The sequence below is a fragment of the Rosa chinensis genome, chromosome 7 (assembly GCF_002994745.2).
Source record: "Rosa chinensis cultivar Old Blush chromosome 7, RchiOBHm-V2, whole genome shotgun sequence".
Taxonomy (NCBI): Eukaryota; Viridiplantae; Streptophyta; class Magnoliopsida; order Rosales; family Rosaceae; genus Rosa; species Rosa chinensis.
The window spans coordinates 27,802,135-27,823,089 of record NC_037094.1 but is presented as its reverse complement, the minus strand read 5'-3'; positions in this window follow the sequence as shown (position 1 = coordinate 27,823,089).

Here is a 20,955-nt window from a genome sequence, read left to right as displayed (position 1 = left end):
CATATGAGATTATTGTGTTACAGGATTGAATGATTTACGCATCATAACTTAGGATCAGAATACTATATCAATCCTATATATGTCATAGTCATGTAAATCTGCGGACATTAGGATAGATACACTGTTGCAGTCCTAAACTAGGATGCGACTACTACAGCACTCCTAATATGCCAATTATAGTATATAAGTTTTTATGTGCTTATTCTGAGATATTTCATTGCAGTCATTTTGTCTAACCTCTAACAATTGGTATCAGAGCCTATTATGCTCAAATAAAGATTGTTAAAGTATTTGTTTTAGTCTAATTCTCATGATCATCTTTACATATTACTGCACAACAGTTTCTTGAACTAGAATCCTTGCTGCAATTTAAATTTGTTTAACTTCTGCATAAGTAGTGCCCTTGGATATTCATGTTACGATTTTCAAATTGCACTGCAAAGTTAATAAGGTCATCATGCTTTATGATGCATGATTTATCTGCGATACTTATCTACAAGATAATACATGACAATAATCTTGAAGATCTGCATAATAGAATATTTTCAGAAATTACTGCATATATGATAACAACACATTATGCTGCCAAAGTAGCCATGTATTCAAAATTATATGCAAATTGAAGTGTTTTTTGGATCATCTTATTCATACATATATATCATACCATCAAAGTGGTTGTTGTATAAATGGATAAACTGACTCATTTATCAACAGAAAACATAGACTCACTTATACTTAAAATTAATTTGATACTAGTTTCCAAAGAAATTAGTTTCCAAACATTTGGTTATTTGAGTTTACATATATACTTCAATAACATTCATGTGACATTAGAGATCGGTGTATCACAAATGATACCAATTCTTGAAAATGTTATAGCTTATTGATCAGTATGTATTTTTCCATCAAGATGCTATTTGGATTAACATCTGGGACCTATATTTCTGGTGTATTAATTATTTCACTAGAACAATAAGATTGATTTAAATTCATTGTATCACAGCCATGCATTTTTCCCATGAGTGTCAATCAAATTGAACTCCTCAATGGCTTGAACTTTAAGAAGTGGAAGAGTGACATAGAGCTTAACCTGGGAATCCTGGACTTTGATCATGTTCTGAGGGAGGAACCACCTGCAGACTTACCTGCGAATGCAAACAAAGAAACAAGAGACAAGTTCCAACAATGGTACAGGCACAACAGGATGGCCATGATTTGTATGAAGAAAAGCATGACAGATGCTGTGAAAAGGGGAATACCAGACTCATAATATGCAAGAGTGTACTTCAACTCAATTGCAGAGAAATACAAAGTATCAGACAAGGCTGAAACTGGAAATCTGACGAACAAATTGATCAGAATGAAATTCAATGGTCAAGGAAACATAAGAGAGTATATAATGCAGGGCATTGACATTGCTGGAAAACTTAAGGGTCTGAATGTGACCATTGAAGACTCTTTTCTGGTGCACTTGCTATTGAAGTCACTATCAGAACAATACAGCCACCTCAAAAGCCTCTACAACACACAGAAGGAAAAATGGAGTTTAAATTAACTTATCTCTATTTGTGTGCAGGAGGAGGATGAAGTGAATAAGAGAGGCAAAGCAGTGAGTATCAATCTCATGTCAAAGCCAAACTTTAAGAAAAGCTTTGGAAATAAAAGGTTCAAGGGAAGCACTTCTAAAGACCCTATGAAAACTAATCTGAATAAGGGTAAGTCTCTCAAGCTCTCAGGTCCTAAGAAATGTTTCTTTTGTAAGAAGTTAGGCCATTTCAAGAAGGATTGTGAGAGGGATTCAATAATTGGTTGAACAAGAAAGGTACATTTCTGTCAAAAACTATTTTTCTTGTAGAGTCTAAAGTTTTTAATTTTGACAACTCATGGTGGTTTGATACTGGCTCACCTATACATATTGTCAATTCATTACAAGGATTATCAAGGATAACAATCCCAAGAAGGAATGAGACAAGAGTTTGTGCGGCAAATGGCCAAAGGGTGGCAGTTCAAGCAGTAGGACTTGTTGAATTATGTTTTAGGAATAAGTTTGTATTAGTATAGAACAATGTTTACTGTATTCCAGCAATAAAGAGAAACCTGATCTCAGGTTCTCAATTTGTATTAGGTGGTGACTATGGCTTTTCTAGTAATAATATAGATATGTATTTCTATTTTAAAAATGTTTGTTTTGGTGATGCTAAGTTGATAGATGGTCATTATTGGTTAGTAGATTGTGTCAATAATGCAGTATCCCAACCTCAAGATGTTCTATCAATAAACAAATCATCAGGATCCAAAAGGAAGAGCAATCCTAGTTCTTCATCTTTTCTATGGCATAAGTGGTTGGGACACATTTCTAAGTCTAGGCTACAATAACTTGTTAAGCAAAGTATTTTACCTCAATTAGATTTCGGTGATTTTGAAACCTGTGTGAGTTGTTTGAAAGGCAAGATGACTAATGCTAGAAATTATGGTTCTAAAAGAGCTGAATACTTGCTTGAACTGATTCATACAGATGTTTATGGTCATTTTCCAGTCCAAACCATTTGTGGAAATTGTTATTTCGTCACCTTCATAGATGACTATTCTAGGTATTGCTTTGTTTATTTAATTTCTGAAAAGTCTCAAGTCTTAGATGTTTTTAAAGTGTTCAAAACTGAAGTTGAGAGACAAATTGAAAAACTTATCAAAATGGTAAGATCAGATAGAGGTGGTGAATACTATGGAAGGTATACTGAGAAAGGACAACACAAAGGTCCTTTGGCCATGTATTTGGAAGAATGTGGCATTAAAGCTCAATATACAACACCATACACAACTCAACAGAATGGTGTTTCTGAAAGAAGAAACAGAACCTTAATGGATATGGTAAGGAGCATGTTTGCAAAATCAGGGCTTCCAAAGTATTTATGGGGGGAAGCCTTAAAGACGGCCAACTACATATGCAATAGAACACCAAGTAAAGCTGTTAAAGGAACTCATATTGAGCTTTGGTGTGGATACAAGCCTAGCTTGAATCATATGCATGTATGGGGCTGTAAAGCATAAGCAAGAGTCTATAGCATGGAGAAGAATGATAAGTTGGACTCACTCTCTGTCAGTGCTCATTTCATTGGATATTCAGAAGAATCGAAGGGATTCAAGTTCTACAACAAGAGGCACTAGAATTTTTGAAACTCATAGAGCCACATTTTATGATGAAATATTTGATGATATTGAAAAGATAGATGAAGGTTCAAGCATAGAACAAGCACATCAGAATATGGAAGAATTGTTCGTCTATTAGGATTGCAGTGATGTATCAGTCCTAAATCAGGACTGCAACAATGCATCAAGCCCAGGTCAGGATTGCAGTGTAACACTAGTCCTAGACAATGGGACACAACTTGCAGAAGTAGTGGCATCTAAAAATGAAAACGCAGTAGCAGAGGCAATAAATGAAAATCAAGTTCAGCAATCTGAAAGTGTTGAAAACTCAGAAGTTGATATTGCTGGTGCATCAGAAACAATGAGAAAATCTACCAGAACCAGTAAAACCAGCAATTTCTAATGACTACAAGTTGTACTTAACAGAAGCTGAACTTGATTTGGGGGAAGAAGATCCAGTATCACTAACAGAGGCTATGCAATCAAAGCACAATGAGCAATGAAAGATGGCAATGTAGGATGAGATTTTGAGTATGTCCAAAAATGAAGTTTGGATTTTGGTCGATAGAACAGAAGATATGAAACCCATAGGTTGCAAGTGGGGTTTTAAAACAAAAAAGGATGCAAATGGAAAGGTGGAGAGGCACAAGGCCAGATTGGTTGCAAAGGGATATAATCAAAAGGAAGGTATTGACTTCAATGAGACATTTTCTCCAGTTTCAACAAAGGATGCATTCAGAGTGATCATGACTTTGGTGGCACACTACAATTTGGAGTTGCACTAGATGGATGTCAAGACACTTTTCTGAATGGAAGTTTGCTTGAAGAGATTTATATGTTACAACCAGCGGGATTTGTTGATGATGAGAAGAAAGTCTGCAAACTCCAAAAGTCCATTTATGGACTCAAACAAGCATCCAGACAATGGTATCTAAAGTTTGATGAAGTCATTACCAAGTTTGGATTTGAAGAGAATAAGTTAGATGAATGTATATACTGCAAGGTCAGTGGGAGTGAAGTGGTGTTTTTGATCTTATATGTAGATAATATTTTGCTAGCCAGTAGCAATATCAATCTACTAAAATCTACCAAGGAGTTTTTGCTGCAAAACTCTGATATGAAGGATATGGGTGAAGCGCATTATGTTCTTGGAATTGAGATTACCAGAAACAGAAGCTTGTGCACACTTGGTTTGTCTAAGAAAAACTATATTGATAAGATGTTGCAGAGGTTTAGTTTAGAGATATGCAGGTTTGGTGAATCACATATGTCAAAAGGTGATAAATTGCAAAGGTCAGTGTCCTCAAAATGCATTGCAAAGGAAAGGAATGGAGAAGATACCGTATGGTAGCTTAGTTGGGAGTTTAATGTATGCTCAGGTTTGCACTAGACCCGACATAGCTTTTGTTGTGAATATGTTGTCAAGATACCAATCAAATGCAGGACATGAACATTGGGTGGCTAGGAAGAAAGTTTTGAGGTACTTGAAGAACATAAGAGATCATATGCTTGTGTATAAGAAATTGGAGGATCAGGAATTGGGAGTAGTAGCTTACATTGATGCATCCTACAAGCAAGACTTCGATGATTTGAAATCCATGCCATATTAGGTTATATTTTCATGCTAGCTGGAGATGCAATCTCTAGGAAAACAAACAAAAGCAATCCTTAACAGCCACTTCCACGTTTCAAGCAGAATACATAGCCATTTATGAAGCTTGCACATGCTTTATGGCTAAGAAATTTCATTTTGAGATTGGGGATGGTAGATTCCATAGACAGACCTCTACTTATTTATTGTGATAATGCTGCAGCAGTATTCTTCTCAAAGAATAACAGAAGAACATCTGGTTCTAGAAACATAAATGTTAAATATTTTTCAGTTAGAGAAAGTGTTAGAGACAATGAGGTGGAGGTCATTAAGATAGGAACAAAGGAGTAACTGGCATATCCTTTAACCAAGGCATTACCAGTTTCTGTGTTCATCAATCATGTGAAGAATATGAGAGTCTTAGATTCTATACATGTGTGATGCATTTCATGCGAATTAGTTATATAAATAAATTGTATGACTATGTATTTATTTTAATAAGTCAACTTCATGAAATTCATTATCTGATATTCATTATTAGAATGAAGCTAATTTTCAACATTCATTTGCTATATAGATTATGGATGTACATATGCAGAAATTCTAATGCTGATATGAAATCAGCAAATATAGATACAGCTCTCTATCAAGTTGGAAATGATTTTGGATCATACATGTATTACAAATCGATTATTGTATATTTTGAAACATGTACAAAATCAAACTTGAGGTAGTTCATGTGATTCTGCTCATTGTATTTTGATTTTAGAAGACCACTGTTTTATCAAAACATTGTAATTTTCTCTAGTTCAATGCAGTTAGTATAATTGACAGAACTTTGAAAAACAGATTGTGTTGTTGGACTCAGGTGCACATTTTGGAAGCAACTCATATATATAAACAATCTTGTTGATATCTAGTTCAGTGGGAGATTGTAAAACTCATTAGAACTAGATATCAGCAATATTTCTTAAGCTGATATATGTGAGATGTTTTGATAACGATCTGTTTTGAATTTGAAATTCAAATTGTATGGTTATTTGGATCAAACCAATTAGAAAAAAATATGGCAGTTACATGACAGTTCCTTTATGGAAGGAACTGCCTCATTTGCCTTGTCTATATAAGGAGATTGAATAGCCTACATTGATCTCTGCAAGAACACTACACACACTCAAATAATTGTCCTATCTAACAATTGAGACAAAGAGTGGATCTTGGAGAAGCATCAATGGACAGTGGCACTCCATCATGTTAGTATCACATGCTCTTATAAATCTTGCTTTAAGTTTACACTTATTTTACTGCAGATTATCCTTATCATTTATGATTCGTGTTGCTGTTTAATAACAATCTTATATTTGACATAGTCATTATCTTACATATGAGATTATTGTGTTACAGGATTGCAATGATTTACGCATCCTAACTTAGGATCAGAATACTATATCAATCCTATATATGTCATAATCAGGTAAATTCGCAGACATTAAGATAGATACACTGTTGCAGTCCTAAACTAGGATGCGACTACTACAGCACTCCTAATATGCCAATTATAGAATATAAGTTTTTATGTGCTTATTCTGAGATATTTCATTGCAGTCATTTTTTCTAACCTCTAACAAAAATGAGAAGGATGACGGAGCAAAGCAGAAGGGACACAATAATCTTCCTAAAAGCATCCGCCTTAGAGCAAATGTTCTCATGAATTTACGACCAGCTGTTGGGATCCCGGTGATCTATGGACCACCCTCCCTTCTTATATAATAGTAGATTTTGAGCTATGCTTCCTCTACAACTCTTTTAGCCCCGTCTTTGGTGCCTTTTCCATGACTTCTACTTCTTCGATGGGTATTTTAGGTTGGGGAATGTAATAGATCAAAATATAGCTAGCCCTCCTCAATCCTTATATATGATATGTTTAGAATTTAACCAGTGTGGCTACAAAAATTAACAAATGGTTCTTCTCAACTGTTATCTGATTACATATGTAACAGGGTCTGGCAGATATGATGGCTAAGAAGTCCAAGACCAAGTGGGGTAATAAAATTGGATATGTCCTTCTCCCCTTCACCATTACTCTATAAGATGACCCTTTGGACTATGTTCGTGGAGCTAAGTCGCTCATTGATCGAAAAAAAAAAAAAACACTCATATGAAGCTTTTTGGACACACTTATGTGCCAATCTTATACCCAATCTAATTGGAGCTAAGGTACACTTCATAAATCATTGTATGTTACATCTGTCTTCACAATTACATATACTTTTGAATGGTTTTATAGGCAGCTGGAGCAGTAGCACACATAGTTCTTTCTAATTCCACACTATCATTCTCAAGCCTGATGGTCCACTTGAAGAAATTACTTATTACGACCATCAAGTTAAATATACTGCTTCTAATGTTTACGGACACCCACATGTAGGTTCTATCTGTGCATTAGTTTCACTGATTTAGACCACATGATAAGCAAGATTCTCATTGTTTTATGCTCTTAACTTTTGCTCTTTGTTGGTGGTAGGCGGCGCATTTGCATTTTCAAAGCTATGCTGACAAAATGACTATCTGCCTAGGTGTCGACCAGGATGTATACCCTGATCCTAAAAAGTTGTTGGATGATTTAGAGGATTCACTCAAACTCATGCGCGATGCAGTTGTTATTGCCAAGGAAGAAGTGTGTCTCAAGCTAAATAAGTTCATGAGATGTGGAACATACCATCCGGATTTTTTTTCCCTTCTTTTAAATATTAGTGTTTGAAAGAGAGTTTATTTGAACCTATGTTGCCTGTGTTATATATTTAGGGAAAATGATCATTTACCCGATTTTAGGCTAAAAATTGCCCACTTGCTCCACCAACTGTTTTTTAACCCCATTTACCCAAAACACTCTAAGGGATTATTTCCCCTTTACCCAATTATTTCTTTTTTCTTTTTTTTTGAGACTTTTTTGCCCTCTCCTTTCTCACTTAGAGAGAGAAGTCACCTTCCACCTTGCTGTGCTCCGGTGACCAGTGGCCGGCGCGGTCTCCGGCAAACGGTGACCGGACTCCGGCGAACGGTGACCGGATTTCGGCGACCGATGACCGGATTCCGGAAACCGGTAACTGAAATCCGGCGACCGATGACCGGAATCCGGAATCCGTCTATTATTGCCCCCCAATAATCATATTACTGCCCCCCAGTAATCATATTATTGCCTTCCAAAAATCATATTATTGTCGTCCAGTGAATTGTATGAACTCCCAAAACCAAAATGAATACACTACAGGCACAATTGATCAATTTATAACCATATTACTGCCCCCCAGTAATCATATTATTGCCCCCCAATACAAAGTCCAATGTCTCTACTGCCTCCCAATAGACCACCAAAAATGCACCATTTTGTAGGATTCACAGATAATTTGACTTTAATAAACAGAAAACAACAGGTAACTTATCAAAACACCACACTATAGAGATCCCTGTCCCTCATATCAAAGTCTACTGGGGGCCAATAATGTGTCTACTGCCCCCAGTAGACCATCAATCAAACCCCACAGTTACTAGCTTGCCAACAGACAAGTGGTCTTTTTCCGAGCTTAGCTCTCTCTTCCTCACCCCCAGCCACCCCATCCATCTCTTTTATTTTATTTTTCTTGCAATCACCGCCATAACTCCACTCAATCCATTTCTATTTTACTCACCCACCGAACCACACCACCATAATTATCCCACCATATGCCAGCAAGTTGCAGACACCATAATTATCCCACCGAACCACACACCCTCTATTTCTTCAACCTCTCTTCTTCAAAATCTCTTTTTTACCTGCATATCAGACCCAAATCCACCCCTCTTTGACGGAGTACCAAACTGAGTTAGAGGAAGCTCTGATCGGCGCACCGGATCTTCAGCACAAACCCTGCCAACGACGGAGAACTGGTCGCAAATGAAGGCAGAGAGAGAGAGAGAGAGGATTTCTTCGACCTCCTCGCCGGAATTGACATCAGAGCCGTCTTCGCCTCCATGCTCGTCGCCGATAAAGGCTGTGAGGAGAGAGAATCGTCGAGGATGAAGGCCGTGAGAAGGGAGCTTTGAATATGAGAGAGTCTGTGAGGAAAGAGATCATTAAGTTTCGGTTTAGAGACAGAGAGAGGGTCTGAGAGGAGAGAGATTTCAATTTAATTAATAGGGATAAAACTGTCAATAAATATTAGATTGGGTAAATGAGGTTAAAAAACTATCAGTGGAGTAAGTGGGCAATTTTTAAGCTGAAATTGGGTAAGTGGTCACGACCCCATATATTTATATTACACTTCCTGCTCTAAAATAAAGGATTAAATACTTGTTACTCCTCATACTTTTCATTGAAAAACAGTTTAGTCCCTCGGCTTTTAAATTTAACAGGTAAGTCCTTAAGCTCTCATTTCTCACACTTAAGGTCCATGCCGTCCAATGCCCATCAAAAAATTATGTTAAGTTGCCAACATGGCAAACCCTGCGTTGCTAGCTCAGCTGGATGCCTGCCATGTCAGTATAAAATGTCCAGATTACCCATGGCCTAATTTCACCCTTCTTGATCCCAAATTCCCAGCAAAACATATATGAAGCAGCCAAAAAGAAACCAAAGTTTGATCCCAAAGAAAAATCTGGACACATTGTAGCAGAAATATTGATCAGATTCAAAACGATACCAAAAATAGTCAAAAAGTACAATGAAACCCAACTTTCCTTCATTCATAATGGTCCTAAAAATACAAAGTTTTTGCAGTATAATCCAGCCCTAAAACAAAGCTCTAATATACGAAAAACAAAAATCAGTGCATACATCCTCAATGGTTTAGAAAACTAACATAGCTCTAATCATCTTATCAAAAGATTAGAGCTAGCAACCAAGTGACACAGCACAAGGTTGCCCAAAAAAAGAGATGTCTAATTCATTTGTTGGGCAGCTCAACTAATCTTCCATTTCAATAACTAATTTCCATCTCCTTTACCTGAATTGTTCTTGATCCTTTGTGAAGACCTTGATGGTGTTGCAACCTTATCTCTTGATGCCCTAGAAGGCTGTACAGGCCTTGAACTAATGCTGGCAGATGTAGCTTGTACGGGTCTTGATGTTGTAGAGGCATTTGGGGTAGTTGGAGGCCTTGGTCCTGTATTTGCACTACTAGATTTTGGAGGCCTCCCTCTTGCAGGTCTGTTTGCATCAAGCCTTGCTGCCCTCAAGTTAGCCATCTTTTTCTGGACACACATTAATTTAGAGGCATATGAATCAAGACAGCCCATTAGAGCAAACATATACAAAAGATCTATATAATAAAGTGGATTATTACCCTTTGATACTCAACCCTCTCCTTGTTTTTTGCCTTAACTCATTTGCATTCATATGTGCTTTTTTCCCTTTCTTTGACTGCAGCAAGTAACAACCATATTAAATCACAAAATTAAAGCATTTCAAATGACAAAACAAGTCATATACAAGAAACACTCAACACACCATATTTTGGGAACTTTTCTCCCTCATAAGTGTTAAGCTTCCTCTTAATACCAGCAGCTGAAGTCTTCTTTCCCTTACTTGGCAAATGTCTTTGATAGGTTTTCATATTATGACCTTCTTGGCCACAGTTCCTACACTTAAGGGATCTTTGTATTCTTCCAATTTTTTCAGTGCCATTGATGACAACCTCTGAAACATCATTAATCCTTTTTGTCTTTAGTCTACCAGGCTGCCTTGTATATTGTGGAGGTAGGACACTTGGACCATCACCCTTGGACCACATGTCCATGCTATTAACTAGCTGAATGAGGTGACTGTAGATACTCATGTATGTCTTCTTGAGATAGCAAGGAGCAATGTAGTCATTGGGTTCAGCCCTCATCCCATTAATTGCACAAAAGGCATGTTTGCAAGGGATGTCGGTTAAGTCCCATCTTCGGCAAGTTCAAGTCCTCAAGTTAGTATCCACAACATTTTTGGTGCCTTCAATATTCTCAATCTCAGCTTTGCCACCACCATTGAATGTTGGGATGCAATCCTCCGCAACTTTCACCTTATTCTTCTCAATTATATTCCTTGCTTTGGGGCATACATTTCCATGGTAAGCCTCCATTTTGTCCCTTCGAGTACGAATCCTCCTCATTAGCTTCAACCTTATCTCTTCCAACACAGTGACAGGGGGCTTGCTCCTTGCGTCCACCATCAATGCATTGAAACTTTCACAACCATTGTTGATGAGCATGTCACAATCATAACCAGCAAGGAAGTATTCCCTTGACCAATATTTTGGGGGCCTCTCAAGCTCTGCAAAACAAAAGGATATTCATGCATACAAAGTCAGAACCAATTAGTCAACAGAATACTAAAATACACTAAAATACTAAGTGAAGACATTTATCGAGAACACATCACCTGACAACCATTTATAAGCATTGGAATCAAGGGTCTTCATCTCCTCCATCTCCTTCTGAAAATAAGGCAAAGTTGTTGCCTTTGCACACTTCCACATCTGATCTTTCATAACTTTCCCAGGAAACTTCTTGGTGAAGTTAGTTCGCAAATGTCTTGCACAAAACCTGATCTATGTAGATGGAACCACCTCTTGCAATGCAGGTTTCAAACCTTTTTGCTTATCACTTATGAATATCCAGCCTCTACCAATATTCTCACAGCTCAGATCCTTGCACAACAACTCTAAAAACCAAATCCAAGAGTCAATTGTCTCTAGCTCAACCATTGCATAAGCAACAACCCATGAAGTGTTGTTAGCATCAATTCTGATAGTAGTTAGCAGTTGGCCATCAAAACATGTCTTCAAATGAGCTCCATCCAAACCAATCAATGATTTGCAACCTGCCTTGAATCCATTCTTCAAAGCTCCCAACCAAATGTGCAACCTCTTGAAAACAGGTGCCTTCTCGGAGTTGCTAAAGTCACAAACCAAGTCAATTGTGGTTCCTGGATCAGCCTTTTGAAGTTCCTTCCCATAATCAGCCAGCCTTGCATACTACTCCTTGATGCCCCCTTCTACCTCTAACAATGCAGCTCTCTTTGCTCTATAGGCCATACTTTTGGAAACACCTGCCCTAATGCTTGCTGACATAGTCTTAGCCAAATTCTCTACATTATCAAACAACAGTGAATTAGTTTAAAAACTGAAACAAAACCAACAATTAGTGTCTAAAATTGTTTGGAATATATACCTGGTTTTATGGCTTCATTAAGAGCAATTTGATCCTTAAAGTTGGCTGTTAAGTATTTCTGCCTCACCATGCTATTGTTAAACTTCCTATAGCAGTTATGCATGGGATTGTACCTCTTTATCATCAAGGTGCTTTCATGCTGCATCTTGGAAGCAAACAACTCAAAAGAACAATTGTTTTCCTTGCATACCACCCTCAACCTTGTCTTATCATTCTTTATGTAGACATACTCTCACTCCCCTTGGATTGCCTTCTCCCTCAATGCATCCCTCAAAACCTGTACAATTGCAAACTGCATCTTTAAACAGAAATTAGGCTTCTTCATATCTATGCTTGGGTTGAATTCTATACCAACTTCCTCCAGCTCCCCATCTGAATCAATTGCATGCTGCATCCTTTCTTCATCAGAATCATCAACCCTATACATATCCTCATCATCATCATCCCCTATATCATGTGTAGTAGACCCTAAACCACTAGTACCACCACTTCCTACCCCTGAACCCTTACCTTTAGTAGCCTCATCTAACTGGGCTTCCTCCAACCAGTCCTCCTCATTAGTACCATAATGCTCGTAGTGTTCGTCATCAAATTGTGGATCATAGTCACCATTTGTACTACTATCCCCATCCTTACTCAACTCTTACGGCTCAATCCCAAAAGATTGAAGATTATCCATATCATCTATCAGTTTGTCACTGCACTGCACACCACCTGAACTGCTAGTCCTTACACCACTGCCACTTACCCCACCTGAACTACACCGTACACCAAATCCAGGATACTCCAACAACAATGGTTTTTTAACTGACCTTTCATCCACTAGTTTACCTTTACCCTTGTCTTTTGCATCTCCTCCAACAACACAACTTCCTTGAGTAGGACACACATCATCAATTTCTTTAATAAGCACCCCCTTGCTTCTGCTTGGTCTAGGCTCAGCTGGCAGCTCCTTGATGACACAACTTGGAGCCTTTCTAGGCTCATCAGGTAGCTCTTCTATCACCACACTGCTGCCTTGATTAAATAAGAAGTCCTCGTACATGTAGATGTCCTCATCATCTTCCTAAAAAACACCCTTAACCTCCATGTGATCCAAGTACAATGTAATTATCCTAACCAGGGGCACTGCCTTACACATTGTCACAACATCACCGTTGGATTCCAGTTTGGTCAATGGATTATGCTCATCACCCACCCTATACCAGTAGTCAATTCTCTGATCAGAATAGCCTTGATTAAGATGCCTAACCATGTTATCAACTTCTACTAAGGACATCCTGTCCTTGTCTACGTTATTGTAGAAGTCAACCTTCCCTCATACATAGTCATTGTTTAGTATGCAGCCTCCATGAAAAATTTTCATGGTGAAATAGTCTGGGTGAGCTGCAAAACAGTGAATGATAATCAATTAGCATGCAAGCAAAAAAAGATAATCCAACTACTTATTATACTTGGCCATAAAGAGGTAAACGCCAAACATATCCCTTTACAGCCATATAGGACCACTAGCCCACAAATTGGACCACAACCAACAATTCCACTAGCACTGCAATATTAAAAGCAATTGCACTTTCTACTTTCAACCTTGACAAAACTAACGATATTAAAACCCAACCAACCCATTTCAAAATCCCTAGACCCAAAACCCAGAAACCAATAAAGAAATAGACACCAATTTTAAAATTAACAAACCCTAGAACTAAAACCCTAACCAAAAATTTAAAACCCTAAAATTTTTAAGACGACAAAATCAAATCCTTTATCAACAGCTCAGAGAAAAACCCAGAAAGCACGAAAAATTTAAAACCCCCAAAAAATTTTGAAACCCTGCTATGGAAACAATCAAGCCATACAAAGTAGGATTTAAACCATTTTGATTCGAAAATAGAACTCACAATATTGTGAGATATCATCATTGACGCCTTCTACATCTCGAGGAACCCAGATATCGTCGTTCGCCATCCTAGCCACATCCACCTCTCTCTATCCGCCGCCAACAACCCTGGATTCCAATCAGGTTTTCACTATAGTGTTTGACAATGAGTGATTCGAGCTTTGAGTTATGAGATTATGGATGCAGATTTTCGGGGTTAAGAGGTAATAGTGGTTTAGGAGTGATTTTGAATTTTTAGGGTTTTTTGGGGGGAATGGGGAACGAGCTGATTCAAAACGGGGTTAGGGTTACATTAGATTCGGGGCATTTCCGACATTTTACGGTCTATCTGGCTTATGTGGAATTGGGGTGGTGTCAGAACGTTTGCCACGTTAGGCGGATAACGGAGATATTGGACAGCGTGGACATTAAGTGTGAGAAATGAGAGCTTAAGGACTTACCTGTTAAATTAAAAAGCCAAGAGACTAAACTGTTTTTCAGTGAAAAGTATGAGGAGCAACAAATATTTAATCCTAAAATAAATGTATAATTACATGAATTGAGCTAATGAAAATAAATGACAATAACTCTCTAGAATCAAGATAAACAGAGGAGAATCCACCACCACATGCCAAATACATGCAAGTATGAAAAACCTAGATGGAGAGACAGGTACAAGTATTTGATAGGTATTGCAGATAAAGTGAAGAAATTACTTATATGAGAGAGAGAATAGTTACTTTGAGATGGAGAGACAAAGTTGGAGAGAAATGAAGTATTTGGATTGGTTTTTATTTTTGCATTCATTTTACTACTATTTTACCCTTGGTTTATTTAATTTTAGGATTAAATTCAGTTTACTACCCTGAACTTTAATTATATCGAAAATCATGTTAGGTCCTGATGGTTTAATTTCATCAATAACACCCCTATACTTACTGATTTGATCAGTCTAGTCTAATCTATTAATTTAGACTGTTAAGTACTGAAGTGGCTCAAATATGACCACTTTTTCTATGATGTGACGATGACTTAGAATACCCAATTTGGATCCAGTTGGAAATTTAGGTGTTTTAGCTTTCTTTTGAGACTTAGTTAGCATTATTCAATCCCAAGTCATCGCAATATCCTCAAAAATTGTGGTCATATTTGACTTGATTCATAAACTCTCTCAAGCGTACGAATCATTGTTAAGTAAGAGAAGTATTTGAGCCTTGATTATCGTACCTCGGGGATTAGGCGTTGGACCTAACCGAGGTAATTGACACTAGAATAACTTAAACGCATACAATGAAAAATAAAAATATAATAAAATAAAATAATATTCACAAGACACCAAACCTCGACAATGCTTGGCTTAGCTCACACTAAGCCTAACCAAAGCCACTAACTTGTAGCCCAAATGAGTTATGCACAATGGAAGGTAGAATTTTATTTGGGGGTGGTACTCTTTTTTACTTGCACTGATCATGCAGGGTTTTTGACGAGGCCACCTTAACCCCAATGGTTGTAATTGACCATAGTTTTATTAATGAAAGGTTCTCATTCCGATCAAAAAAAAAAAAAAAACTAAAATAAAGACAAACAACTAATTATCAAGCAAGAAATTAAATTTGGATTTTCAAATTAATGGAAACATGGGAGTGTCGGGTGATTCACACTAACTATCTTGTAAACATCGATGCAAATTTCCCAAATGCATGCATCTCCTATCTGTGTCGAGTCCCGTATCTAGTACCGGTTAAGGCTACTAAACCAATTATCCTTTCGGTGTTTTCACTATGCCGGTCAAGGCCACAATCAACTCACTAATTTGGGCATTACGCCGGTTAAGGCCGCAATGTCCAAAGTTAGAGGCCTAGAGAGAAAGACAATACAGACCCAAGCAAGCTTAGCTACAATTAAGCTAGCTAATGGTTACCGCACTTAAATCTTAGATGCCACAAGATTAATAAGTTGTCAATTTATCAATCTATTCATCACAACTGCCCACAACATAGTTTCAAAGGGTGACAAAGCCTAGAAACATGCTTCTAAGGACCAATAAATTCGGATCTAAAGCATACACAATGGAAATTGCATTTAGTTCATTTAAAGCATCAATATTTATACAAGATGAGTTAGGGTTTCACAACCCTAACTCCCAAAATTGAACTACTCACAACCCATACAAGAATCCATCATCAAAAGTTTATAAAAATTATGAAATAGATAATTAGGAAAATAGGAGAGAGTTAGCTTGGTCACTTCTAGCTATGAGCTAGTATGAATCAAGCAATTTCTTTACCCAACTACCCAAATTAAGGTGTGGTATTCTTGATGATGATTCCCTTGAGGTCTTGAGTGAGTCCCAAAAAGATGAAAATGAGAGAAAAGAAGAGAGTGAGTGGTGGTGATGGGTGAGAGAAATGAGAAGGGATAATAAATGGGGTGGTAGTGGTGTGTGTTGCGGCACTGTTGAGAAGAAGGAAGAGAAAGGATAGGGAATGGGGTGTTAAATGGAGGTGGGTGCGGCTATTCAGCCAGAAGAAGGAGAAAGATGGGTCTTTTTTATATTTGGGTCTGTTAGGTCTCGGTATTCTTAAGGGAGAGAACAGTGATGAGTTTTAATTATGTGTGGCTGGCATGAGAGAGAATGAGATTGGCTGATGGATGAGGTGTCAGAACTTGATTGGTGCCAAAGAAGAGAAAGAAAATGGTTATGGCGTGCAAGAGTAGCAAAGGTGATGGATTGTCATGTGGCATCATTTAATTGGCTAACTTAATTAAACATTATGTTTAATTGCTGCACATCTTCCGGTGATGATGGCACTGATGCCAAACTTAAGTGATTAATTAATCATTGTCTAATGATTAATTAATGAAATCAATCTTTTCTTCATTTGTTAATTTTTTCTTTTCTTCATTTGTTAATTATTTGCTTCGAGTTCGCTCCATTTTCTTCCGATATCCGTGACACCGCTTATTTTCTACAAAATAAATAAAAATAGATTAATTACATGTTAATTGACTTGAAGATTAGCCTAATTCTCGTGTTTTAGATATAATTACATGCATCGAAATGCGTGTAATCACACCCCCACACTTGAACTTTGCTTGTGCTCAAGCAAACTAAATAAAATCTAATTCGAAAACCTACTAACTCACAAACATAAAGATAGTGTAGTATTAGTCTTTCCACCATAACCCTCGGAGAACTAATTATGTATATGACCATGAGGTTGACAAAGCACAACATAAGATTTTTTAGTTTGTAAGGTATTTAAGATGCACATGTGAGAAATGCTCAAATATATGTATGTGTTGACCATGTGTCAAATCAATCCACCACAATCAAATAGGCATATAGAAAACCCGACACCCACTAAACTCACATAGATTCACTAAATATTACCGCTCAAGTGTTTAGGGGCTATATGTGTTTTACTCAAAAGCAATTTCACAACATGTGCCGCCATATGCTTGCGCTTCGATCTCATCTCCGCTAAGTAGCTCACAACCTTCAAGATCAATAGGTCTTTTATTTGGTTGTAATGGGGCTAAGGATAAGTGGCTATAAGAAATTAAGGATAGAGAAATACAAAGTCCATGAAAATCGGTGAAGCAACTCTCTCTTATAGAGATTTAAGACTTTTGTTTTCGAATGCTAAGTCACTCACTCTAATCCCAATGTACAACTCACACTATACTACATAATATTTGTTTTTCTTTTTTCACACAACTTTTTTTTTTCCTACTTTTCTTTTCCTTGAACTTTCTTTATATTTTCACAAATTTTTTTTTTTTTTTTGAGAACTTTCTTTTCTATACAAATCACTCACCCCCACACTTATTCTTTTGTAACCTCACACTTTTGACTTTTTTTTTTTTGGAATCACTCAAACATAAAGTCATTCTCTCAAATCGCTTCACCAACTATCATGAAAGGGTAGGATAAAAGTGTTTAGGCAAGGTAGGGATTTGTGGTGGTAATGAACAAAAAGGCTAAATATATAAATAGACTCAAAGTGGCAATCTAGTGGTAAATATTTTTTGGCACATGCTTCTTTGGCCATGGTGGTATTAGCCTAATGCCTCAATCCTTTCTATCCCATCGTAAGCTAACATATAGCCTCGAGAGGTCTTAAGCAAGGTCTAGATACGCATTGTCATGAAATTGTACACACATGAAAGAATAAGTGAATTAATGATGCATATACTATAGATAGATGCACAAATAAAGCTCACAAATAAGGCATGCAAGTTAATCGACTAATCTATATGCTTCTCTAACTATGATGAACGAACCTAACATAGGCTATGTGCACACATATAATCAAGCATAGATCACATATACACTCATTCACAAAACAAATTCAAAGTCCTAGATCAGGCTTAATCTATCCACAATCATAACAAGTTAAGTCCATTTCTCGTCATTGGGGTTGGAAAAATGCATTAACCACTAAAATATAATTACAAAAAACTAATCTAAAAATAATAATTTTTTTTCATAGGTGCCCGAGTCCTCACCCCCACACTTAAAACCAACATTGTCCTCAATGTTGTAAAGTGAGCTCGAAAGCTAAAATCCGTGTCTGATTTAGGCATGAGAGTGAAGTTCGGGCGAAGGCACACAAATTAACTATGAAAATGAAAATTTAAATACGGAGAAAAGTTACGGAAAACCTCCTTTGTAGACCTCCATTGCTCACGACCTTCGGAGAAGACAAATATGAGACACCAACCTCAAGGCACAAGGCCTTGACTTCCTTAACGTATGCTCCAAGCTAGCTCTAAGTGCTCATGAAAAGATCGACTCCATTTAGAACATAAATGTCCTTGAGAAATGCGTCACACAACAACAACCACTTCAAAGAATAAGGAAAAGAGTCCTCCATTAAGCACATGGTGTTGAACACATCCAACACATCTCACAACAACCCTATAATGGCCTCCAAAGATGAAATGAAAGTGCAAAGAAGTCCAATCAACCCAAGTGAACAAAACTAATGAGTGCAGAAAACTTCCAGCAATGACCTTTATGTCTTCAAATACCCATAATTCGAATACAGAAAGAGATAAGTGACCCTTGAATTGGAAAGTAGACTTAGAGAGATTTCTATCCATATAAAGTTAGCCACCTATCTTCAACTGAAAAGAAATCTATAGCTGGTCAAAGTTGCCAGATTGTAATGAAGTCTGCTGCTGACCCTCAGTCACCAAAACTACAATATCTGAAGATCCATAGGTGCAAAGAGGGTGAGACCAACGGGATATGAAACTAGACTCATAAATATACTTGATAGTAAAATTTCACTGGAACAACAATTCTGAGTCAAAAATCGTAGGCCTCAAAACTCACTGTTGTGATATACAGTTTCTGCTGTGCTCTGTTTCTAACCTCTGTCACTTGGAACACAAAATCTGAAGCTAGGAAGGTTCAAATTAAAAAAATTTGTACCAGCATATAGAAGACATGTGAAGATACATCTCTGAAAAATTGTAGCTCCAAATTATTTTACATGTAGAGGGTGTAACTTCCCAATGTCACTTTACAGTAGTTGTCTCTGTTCTGACCTTCATGCATTGACCGTTAAATAACTAGAGTTCCAGTGACTGAAAGTGGCTCAAATTTTGGCACAAGATAGTAGACATATAGGAGAATAGCTTCAGAATATTTCAACTCAAAATAGCATGTATAATGGAAGCTATAGTCACCCAAAGTCAACCAAATATTCTGGACAGAAACTGCTCACCACCAACTTAAAAATTAATTCTCCTTCACATTTCAAACTCCGGACATCTCCCATCCTCCCAAAAAGATGGCTAAATAGCCTTGTTGATGCAAAATAAACAAGAAAACTTCAAAATCACATCACATAGGGTTACCTCCCTAGAAGAGCTTGTTTTTAGAGAGCCCAAGCCGGTCTATAGAACTTGGTCTCTGCAAGGTGGCTTCTTCTTTCCACCTCCACCCACACAAGCCTTAGTCGAACTAGAACCTCCACATGATGGTGCAAGAAATTTGATGCTCACCGGAGTGTTCCACTCAAGATACCCTTTCTTCTTCTTCTTTTTCAATCCACAAATCTCCCCTATTGTCTTGATTTGATTCTTTTGCTCCTCACTCAATGCGAGATCCGCATTCACATTTAGCTCATCAAGAGTAGAAATTGCAAACACTTGGCAAGGAGAGGTAGAATTAGAAACCAACGACCCTTGGTTGTGGTGCGGGACTTGGTTCAATGGGCCAAATATTCTATCTCTCTTTGCTTCATTCCCCTTGACCAAGTTAATAGAAATCACACTTTTTACCACATCCAGAGGGTAAATGGGTTCAAGCCTCTTGAGTAATACTTTTTCGCCCAATACCTTCATTTTGATAGTGCCATTTTAAACATTAATTTTTATCCATGCGGTCGCCATAAAAGGTCTACCAAGAATGATAGGTATGTCCTTGTCACTAGGAGGTACATCATCCATATCATATACCACCAAATCCACCTGTAAGTAGAACTTGTCAACCTTGATTAACACATCTTCAATGACGCCCAAAGATCTAATAATGCTCTGGTCCGCAAGTTGCAAGTATATATGAGTAGCTTTAATAGGCCCTAGATCAAGTTTCCGAAAAGTCTCAAAAGAAATAATGTTAACACTTGAACCAAGGTCCATCAAAGACTTTCTCACCAATAGTGCAAGAGATAATAAAGTTTCCCCTTCATTTTGATAGTGCCCTTTTGAACATTAATTTTTATCCCCGCGGTCGCCATAAAAGGTCTACCAAGAATGATAGGTATGTCCTTGTCACTAGGAGGTACATCATCCATATCCAATACCACCAAATCCACCGGTAAGTAGAACTTATCAACCTTGATTAACACATCTTCAATGACGCCCATAGATCTAATAATGCTCCGGTCCGCAAGTTGCAAGTATATAGGAGTAGCTTTAATAGGCCCTAGATCAAGTTTCCGAAAAGACTCAAAAGAAATAATGTTAACACTTGAACCAAGGTCCATCAAAGCTCTATCAAAGACTTTCTCACCAATAGTGCAAGAGATAATAAAGCTCCCCGGGTATGCTTTTAAGTTATTCTAGTGCCAATTACCTCAGGGATTAGGCGTTGGACCTAACCGAGGTAATTGGCACTAGAATAACCTAAAAGCAT